This window comes from Parasteatoda tepidariorum, chromosome 6 (assembly GCF_982258835.1).
Source record: "Parasteatoda tepidariorum strain Cologne lab strain chromosome 6, Ptep-v5.0, whole genome shotgun sequence".
Lineage (NCBI taxonomy): Eukaryota > Metazoa > Arthropoda > Arachnida > Araneae > Theridiidae > Parasteatoda > Parasteatoda tepidariorum.
The window spans coordinates 13,591,039-13,600,933 of record NC_141760.1 but is presented as its reverse complement, the minus strand read 5'-3'; the positions used below and the strand labels follow the sequence as shown (position 1 = coordinate 13,600,933).

The window sequence follows — 9,895 nt, the reverse complement described above, 5'->3', positions numbered from 1 at the left end:
TAAAAGCATGTTTTTGCGAAGATTGAGGCTGAAATTGTTAGCAACTCACAATTGGCGATCGCAACACTCGAATACGCCATCTGGGGAGAGACCGGTTTCATGCCTTTAGCCCTTCTCCCTTCCCTCTCCTCCTCTTTTCAGTTGTATAGGAATATTCTACGATATTTTCTCTTTTCTTAATATTTTGCCTTTTTACTAAATAAAAATATTTTTTAAAATTCCTTTGATGCTTTTCTTTAGAACTATGTTTAATGTAGTTTTCAGTTCCATATAGTTTTTCAAGTTAAAAGATTTTAATTTGTATGAAAATCAAGAGAAAAACTAACGTACTTCCTTCCTCTATTGGCGATCGAAATGGGCTGCAGGTGGCGTAGAGCAGCACTCTTTTCCTATGGCAACACTTCACATGCGTGTGGAACACTTCACATGCCCCCATTAGCGTGTGGAAAGTCATAGAGGAAAGAAGTACGTTAGTTTCTCTCTTGATTTTCATATGGATTAAAATCTTTTAACGTGAAAAACTATATGGAACTGAAAACTACATTAAACATAGTTCTAAAGAAAGGTATCATGGAAATTTTAAGAAATATTTTTATTAAATAAAAAGGAAAAATATTAAGAAGAGGGAAAATATCGTAGTACATTCCTATACAACTGAAAAGAGGAGGAGAGGGAAGGGAGAAGGGTTAAAGGCATGAAACCGGTCTCTCCCCAGATGACGTATTCGAGTGTTGCGATCGCGAATGACTTTCCACACGCTAATGGGGAAAGCATGTGAAGTGTTGCCATAGGTAGAGCGTTCTGCTCTATGCCACCTGCAGCCCATTTCGATCGCCAATAAAGAACCGGATAAAATGTTTAAAAAATTCCATATTCGAATCAGATTGTTTTTTTTTATTTTTTTTTTATTTTCTTGAAGGCTGGTTAGCAGAATAAAGTATTTCAATAGTACGAAGTTTTAAATACTTGATAATTTTAGACATAATGAAAAAACAAGTTCTTCCACAAGCAAAGAATCACTTCTATGTTTGGGCAACATGGGTATGTCATATTGAAAATAGATATGTAGGTCAACCTAAGAAGAAACAGAAAAGAAAGGCATATGGCTGATGTTGAAGTGTAGAGTAAATTCTATTTAAACAAATCTGAATATGATACTAAAGGACATTTTGCTGCTAAAACACTTTTCACCCATATTTTCAAATCAAATTAAAGATACCATGGAAACCCTGGTCAAAGTTTTCTTTGTACTGACTGAACTCCAAAAAGGATTATTGATAAAATGAACGAAGAAAGACATCCTGCAAATTGCTATGGCTGTTAAGCTTCTGGTGTCGAGAGATCCCGCTGTCCAAGACGCACACCTCAGATTCGGAAAAATAGTACGCTACCACGTAACGTCCAGAACTTACATTTTTATAGTTTTTCCATGGAAGGAAATCCCACTAGGACCGGCCCCAGGGTAGGGTGATCCGGGCGGCCACCCGGAGCGCAATGATCTAGGGGCGCCAAAATGATAGTTGACAAGATTGACAGATGCGCTGCAGAACTTCTTGAAAGGAGGTAGTTTCAACGCTCTCACAACAGACCAACACTTGAATAACGCCCAGCACCTAGATACTGACTTTCCGGATATGGATCCCCCTTTGGACGCAACCGTCAGCATTACTGAGCTGGGCAAGTCATCTCAAACAAGTTTGGAGAGTAGTGATGCAGTTCCGTGCACCTTTGTATAATTTTGATTTTCCTTTTGATGATCAGCATAGAAGATTCTCACCAAAACATTACAAGAAACGGCTTAGGCTTATAAACATTACAAGAAAATGGAGAAGAGGTTTTAAGAGAATGGATGGTATATTCCGTATTTCAAAACGCTTTGTACTATTTTCCATGTCGACTTTTTGCTGCACCGTCTAGCTTGAGCGCTCTTGGCAATCGGGGATTTAAAGAGTGGAAGCATTTAGGGGACTCTTTAGCACAGTGTATTATTAGTAACCATTTACTAATAAAAAATAAATATTTATCAGGAATAATTGAAGATAGTAATTATTGAGAATTAAGACTTAAGAGAATTATTGTAAATAAACTTAGAATTTTTTCTGCCTTTCGGGTAGAAGTCTCAAATTTCAACTGAATTGCTATAGATCTGTGTCTGATGCGCAAAAAACTAAACATCTTCAAAGTTACAAAATAATCCTTTAAGTATTTCTTGAGAAATTTAAAGCACTTGTTTTTTGAACCTGGGACATAGTATAAAATGTCCTTTCACTAACCTGGAGTAGACACATAAATAAGTTAAAAAATAAGATTGTGTGAAGATAAACTGTTGGAATCTTAAGTAACTCAGATTCATTTGTATCGTCATTTAAGATTTAAAATTAATTTAATACGATTTAATTTTTTCAGTGCCTGTATCAAAGTAATACCATGTTTGGTACTATATATGTTTGATATTATACATATGTTGTGGAGGTTAAAATTTTTTAAGTTCCACTTATTTAAGTTAAGAATCAAATATAAAAGATAATTTTCAAAGTAAAATCTTCATAAAACAGAGGAAGTTGATAAATAGGAATTCTATAATCAATATTTAAAGATTAAGTGTAGGAAAAAAAGGAGTAGATTTTTTAAAAATTTAATCTCGAAACATTTCTATAAATACAAAAAAACCTACTAATTTACATTTAGTGAGCTCTGTCTTGTATATTATCAAAATTTCATTAAACACAAATGCAGGAAGAAACGAAACTTTTATTGGACAAAAATGTAGCAGATTTAAAAAACTAAATATAAATTTATACAATTAGGATTAGAAGCAAGCAATCACAAAGTTGAAAGAAACATATACTACATAAATTACAGTTAAAAGGAACATACTGAACGCAAATTTATTGAAAGTAAAGTACTATTCTATCAAAATAGGTAACACCAATACCTAGAAACTTAATTATTTAACATCTTGGTGGGAAAATTTATGTCATTGAAGTCCATCAGAAATTAATAATGAAAGGTAAATGATGAGTTTTTATGTGGACATTCACTTGAAATTTGACAATGGTTAAACAAATATTAAAAAAAAAAGCAATAAAAATTACTAATTAAGAAATAAAGTTTGCTTCAGAATTAAAAAAATATATAAAGTTGGCTTACACATGACAAATATTTATTCAAAATTTGCTTACACATGACAAATATCTATTCAAAATATATCTCCCAGGAAGAAAATCAAAATAAGCTAAAAAAAAGTCTAAAGGTCAAAAAAGTTTAGATTTTTAACAATACTTTTGTTCTGGAGGCTGTAGAGGGCCGACACAGGAATAGTGATACCACTGCGAATAATAGTCGCACAAAATAGTATCACCATACCGCAATCTTGTTTGCATGAATAACATTCCCATGTCATCATTCTCGATTTTGTAAAATCACATTTTTAACCAATAGCCACCCATCAGAAGTAAAGAACAGCTTCACTTCATTAATTTCAACACATGATTCCATACAAGAAGAAACCTTCTCTATACCACATTCTATAGCAGCTTCTTCTTCAAAATGCCTTTATTTATGGTCTTCGATAATGTCTCTTCATCTACAAAGCAGTTCATTAGCATATTTTTTATCCTCCAAAACTGCTTTTCTTGTAAAAGGAGTGGGCCTATTACCTTTCTTCCTCTTCAAACCAACAACTGTTGTCGTTAAACCTAAAAATATAAAATATTTTAAGGAAAAAAAAAAAAGCCAGATAAAAGAAATCATTGCAGAAGATAAAAATTGCTAAAATAAAAATAAAGCAGTTTTTAAGGACGATGGGAGGCCGGCATAAATAATAGAATTAATTTTTGGATCATTTAATGAGTGATTTTTTTAAATATGCAAAACAAAACAAAAAAAAAAGGAAATTTTTTTCAATTTTAAAAAGAATTGCTAAATTGTGTATTGTAATCTCATTTGCTAAATTGTGCAGTTAGAAAAGCTAAGGAAGGGAAAATGATAAATCTGACCAAATTGAAATTGTTTTAATGCAAGATTGATATACTTGTTCCTTTCACATTATTGTTGCACTTATATTTTATAATGTTAGAGTTAAAAATTGTGTCTTTAACAATGAAAAAGATTCAAATACAGTGGTATTTTGAGATACGAATGCCCTTACATACGAGTTATTTGAGATACAAGGAATGGCCTTGCAAGCCCTTCTCGTCCTCGACAATGCTCCCGTTCACCCACCGAATCTCGAAGTCTATAGCCGAAAATTGTGCTGTCAGCTAAGCCTCTGAGAAAATTCATGGACCTGGTGATGGGTGAGCATTCGGGCGTACTGCAAGAAATTGGTTTGGAGGAAGAACCAGAGGTGGAGGAGGTTATCTTTACAAATGAGATAAAAGAATTCTTGGGAATGTGGAAGAGAATTTCACAGTTTGTGGAAAAGAAACACCCCGAAAATGTTGAAGATGGTCGTACATCGGAGCTATTTAATGAGACTTGCCTAACTCATTTCTCCAGCATTCTGAATAGGTAGAAACAAATCTCCTTGGACAGTATTTTTTTAAAAATCTGGCTAAAAAAGCAAAGACCAGTGAAGACAAAAGCAGTGACTAAAATTAAGCATATAGTAGCATTTAAGTTGTGCGTAAGTTGCATTTAAGTAACCAAAATACAAATATGTATGTACACTTTATAAAAGCAGTTTTTTCTGCTTTACATTCTCTTTTATTATGTTTTTATATAGTATTTGTCATTTATAAATACATTTTTCTTATTCAAAAACACACAACAAAAACAATTGAGGATAGCATTTTTGGGGACGGAACGGATTAATGGCATTTCAATGGGCAAAATTGCTTTGAGATACGAGCAAGGTTACGGAACGAATTAAACTCGTATCTCGAGATATCACTGTATATGTATTAGTGAGTTGGTGACGATGCGTTATTTAAACTCCTTTTAATTTCGTTATATGCATTTTATATTAACTTTTTGGATTTATTTCTATTTTTAAGCTTTTACAATACTATTTAAATAAAAATATTTACACAGTAAAACATATAAAAAAAAAGAACATTATCATAAAAAATACTATGTCATAATTTAAAGTGAATAAAGATATTTAAAGAGATATGAATTACATTAAATGTCAGCACAAAATCACTATTTATGATAATAACATTCCGAATATATTCTTCCTCAATCGGAAACAAATTGTTTACTAATATAATACTATTATAAGGGTCATGCATTAAATTATTAAAAAAATTATATTGTTATAACAGTTTGCATAACTAAAGTCAATGTACTTGCTTTACTTACAAGTATTTCATTGAATTTATTTTTAGAACACAAACATTAAATTTGCCTCAAAACTTATTTTACTTGGCCAAAAACAAATTCAGAATTTGAATTTTCTATGAGTCTCTGCTTCTAACCATATTTTATGGATACATAAAATTTAAGGCAAGGACTGCATATGAAAATTTATTATGCTCTTATATATAACTAAAATACATTTGACATTATGTCAAGGTAAAAAAACAGGGGATATTTCGTATTGTGATCTGGCGAAGCAACTACAATTGCCAAGGTGCCAAATAGATTTTAAACTTGCAAATTTTTTAAAAAATATATGTAGATAATTGCCTAGGGGTAACTACAAGTTATACCTTACGAGTCAGTTCCTTTCTATGACATTTCTTTTAGTTTCTCGCGGGCCACTCCCCGGAAGTTTCCTGGACTTTGCGATTATTCTGCCGCAGATCACGATACAGAAATCTCCATTAACAACAGTTTGAGCAACAACAATAAGTTCAAATGAATATTATAATATTCACACGTAAGTCAGTGTAAATCACTCTGAGTATCGAAATAATTTCTTAACTATACAAACAATATTATGATAGAAAATGGAGATAATTAGAGTAAATGTAGGAAAATTTTTTACCTATATGAAATGGAACAGAAATATAGATACTTGGAGATTCACATATTTTTGAACTTTCTCTTAGTGCTCAACAGGTATCAGGCTTTCTTTAGGCGAAGAACGGAACAAAGATTCGGAGAGACATGGTCATGTTCCTCATTCATTGATTTTATCTCCAAAAATTGTTTATCTGGAAACAGCAGCTGGACAATTTGGAGTAAAGGTTCTGGAAAATAAATTTTTTTTAAAAACAAACTACGTATAAAAAATGTATAAACTAAACTCTATAAGGGCTTGCAGACACAATATAAAATAGTAGAGATAGCAGGTCAGAGAACATATAAAACAAGAGTGTTAAATTTATTTAAAAAATGTTCTTTACAAGGTAATTATAGTGACTATTGACATGGTGACATCAGGAACGATGTTGCTAATCAATTAACACATTTCAAATAATTCATTTTAAATAACACATTTTAAAAATTAATTAAACAATACAAAATTTACTTACTTGGATTGGCGACTGTTATCTGTACATTTTTTTTTAAAGAATTCTTCCACCATGTGTATTTCAATTCCAGCGGAGCCTTATCAAATTTTTTAAATTTCTTTGAAGCATTTAGTAAAGTTTTCGCTTCTCTCTTCCAGAATATCGTCCTTTTTTCTTTTTCAAATTCATGAATGGCTATTTGTTATTCTTCATATGAAAAAAATCAAAATGCTACAAAAATTGTAGCTGCCTTGACTATGGACGTGTTTGTAATCCTGAGATGTGAGGGCCTCAAAAATTGCGCAATCTTCCGAGTTTAATCGGTAGTGGAATTTTACGAACGATTCCGAACAGACAGCTGTCTGCCATTTCTAAACATGCTTGTATTCATAAAATCCGATGAACTTCTTTCATATTTTTAAAAAATTAATATTCTTTATTTGTTTTGCCACAGATTTTATGCAGTTATTCACGGATTTTATGGTGTAATTAAAAGGTATGGAATTCTGTAATAAATATAAAAACATTGAAATGCATGTTGATCATTTTATTGAGTTAGTGTTTGGAATTTTATGACATGTTTTTCGCTTTTTTAGTTCGATTTCTTTTTTTTAAAAAATATAACATTCCTTAGATCTTTCTATTTAATATTTTAGTTTCACGAGTTGCTTTGCACTAATTGCTATTAAATATTTTATGATATTCATTATCAGATATAGGTATAGTTTAAAATTGTTCTATGCTATCCCTTCGAAGATAAATAATGCGATATTGAAGTATATGAATGATTTAAAAAAAATCCTCCTCCCAATTAAAAAACCTAGATATCTATTTTCTCATTCCTTAAAAGACTTTTTTTTTATCCAGCTTACTTATTTGTAAAAAATTCCATTAATATTTAAAATCGAGCAATTTAAATCAAAGTAATTTAGATAGTGTTTATTGATTAGTAGTAGTTTTAATCTGCTTATCAAATATATGGGATTATGCATATCTTAATATGTTTTATTTTTGTGTTATTCTAGGTGATCTATGGTTCCTGTTGTATACTAAGAAGTACTTATAAAAACTATTGTTGGCTGGAAACCTGTAATAAATTGTCCTAGTTCTTTTTGTGATAAATGAATTGCAGTGGTATCATCCTGAAAGAATAATCTAGCCCAGAAGAAGTTGGATAAAAATATAAATTACATTATGTGTTGTAATTGTATTTAAAATTGTCCGCAATGTAAATAAATAAAATCTCTATCTTCTTAAAGTGATCATGACTTATGAGTAGAATTGTTGAATTAAAAAATTCTTATGAAAAAAAATCTACCTATTTGATTTATATCATATATTTTTGTTTTGTTTAACTGAGACATTTCTCTTAATATATGCATGGAAGGAAAAATATTCAACAATTAAGAATATTTTCTAATTAAGAATTAAATATGTACTTCAATTTATCATTATTATTTATCAGAAATTTAGTTGATGTAAAAAAAGTTTACTTGATGATAAAAGCTACTGAGTTATTTTAATTTTATATATCATTTAGTGTTATTATATTTCATTTTCAATAATTGATTATTTTCATTTAAAATTTTTTTTTTGATATCTTGTCTATTACTAATGTGTTCTGATATTAATTATATTAAACTTTTGATTTGGTTATACTTTCTTATCTATTTAATAAATTAAATTCATTTTTTTTAAATATTGTAAAGATGTGTATTAACTTCTTGAAAAAAAGTAAATAAATGAGAGTATCTCGTCAGACCTGGTATATTTTGACTAAGCACTTACTTCAGATGTTTTTAAAGTAACAGTCAATTTTTCAAAAACTCAGAATCTGCTGAAGTATTCGAATCTGCTAACAATATTTTTATTTCATTTATCGTGGTATGAAAACTTTGTAACTCATTTTACAAAGCTAAATTCCAAGTTAACTTGATGGAATTTTCTGTAGCCTTAAATTTTGTTTTTATTTTCACATGTTGCTGGTTATCTGTGTTCAGTGATGTATTACAGGTGATGAACAGGTTAAAAATTACCTATAATATCACATATAAGTAGGGATAAAATTTTAAATGAAAAATTCTTTACATGTTTCAGCATTGTATGAAAATATGTTCTGTTCATTAATATAAAAATAGTTATTGAATCTGAAAACATTACCAATAATCTAAAATGTTTTCATTATATCTTTAAATCTAAAATAACTATTTTCTGTTAATTTAAATGTAATAATGAAAGTTTAATATATTCTAACAGTTATATATTATATGGTTACATAGTTTTAGACATATGTTATAGTTTCTTATATTCCTTTACCAGAATTTTTAAAATTCATGAGATTATTTTTTTCAAATTGTTTTTTTTTCTTAGTTTTCACTTATTTAGGAATTGTTAGAAATTAATTCTATCATTTAGTCTGCAATTATAATCTGTTTAAATATTTGATATTTCTTTTTTAAAGAGTTCTTTAATTTTTTCTACTAGGGTTGACATAAATCTATTTTTTTCCTACGTAGTTTTACTGTAATGTGGAAAAAAACCTATAATTCCTGTGCATGTATAATAGTTAATAGTAGTAGTCTCCAAGCATTGAAACTAATGTACTTGCTCCTTTTTTTTCTACTTATTTGTAGTGTCATGTGCCACTTTTTTTTAAAAAAAAGTAAAGTGGTCTAAAAAAAATAGTTTGTATCGACTTATGACAAATACACTGTTCAGAAAAATTAAAGGAGCACATGAAATATTAATTTTATATACTTGCTCTCTTAATTCTTTTGAATAGCGTATTTTTAATGTTAGTGGGGAAGCAAATTTCAAACGCAACTAATTTTTTTGATTCTGATTGGCAGATATGCATATTGTATACACTGTTTGCAGAAAACTTGTCACCATCACAGACTTCTTTAATATTACTCACTTTTATAAATTTAAGTCTTACAATATGTGTATTGAATTTTAGAGTAGGCTCAAAAATATGAAAATTATATGCATTTTCAGTATTCATTGTATATATATACAATGTATAGTAAAAACTATACAATTTAGATATAAATAAATGGTCAAAATTTTTATATTCTATTCTGCAAAGAATTTTAGAGAAATTGGCCACAATAATGGAAAATTTGGTAGGTCAATAACTAGTTTTATATGTTCCAAAAATAATTAATTTCCTTAAATTTAAAGAAAAAAGTGATGGTATGTATTACAACTAACATAGTTTTAAAAAAGTCAAAACACTTTTGAAAGAATCAGTGATTTTTTTGTAGAAATTTCGTCAAAATTAAAAAGTGATTAATGGGTTGAAACTAGTTGCAAGCAGTGGCACAGTTTTAAGTCACGGAACACCCTCCAAAATTACACATCACATGATTAACAAACTAATGCATGGTCTGTTAGATGTTGATATAAAAAAGTTTTCATTATTAATTTCAATATAATGGACATTTATATATATCTGTGTGTGTCAAAAGAAGATAGGAAATAACCCCCCTCCC

The 9,895-nt window shown here is 29.4% G+C and overlaps 2 long non-coding RNA genes across 2 annotated transcripts; one reads left to right on the top strand and one right to left on the bottom strand.

Annotated features, from left to right (window-relative positions):
- Nucleotides 1-2,619: 2,619 nt before the first annotated feature.
- On the bottom strand, nt 2,620-6,625 carry LOC147807559 (uncharacterized). Its single transcript, XR_015434518.1, has 3 exons — nt 6,423-6,625; nt 5,933-6,137; nt 2,620-3,698 (listed from the first exon to the last, which is right to left on the bottom strand). It is a non-coding gene; the product is annotated as an uncharacterized LOC147807559 (long non-coding RNA).
- Nucleotides 6,626-6,757: 132 nt separating this feature from the next.
- Nucleotides 6,758-9,895, top strand: LOC147807558 (uncharacterized). Its single transcript, XR_015434520.1, has 2 exons — nt 6,758-6,897; nt 7,427-9,895. It is a non-coding gene; the product is annotated as an uncharacterized LOC147807558 (long non-coding RNA).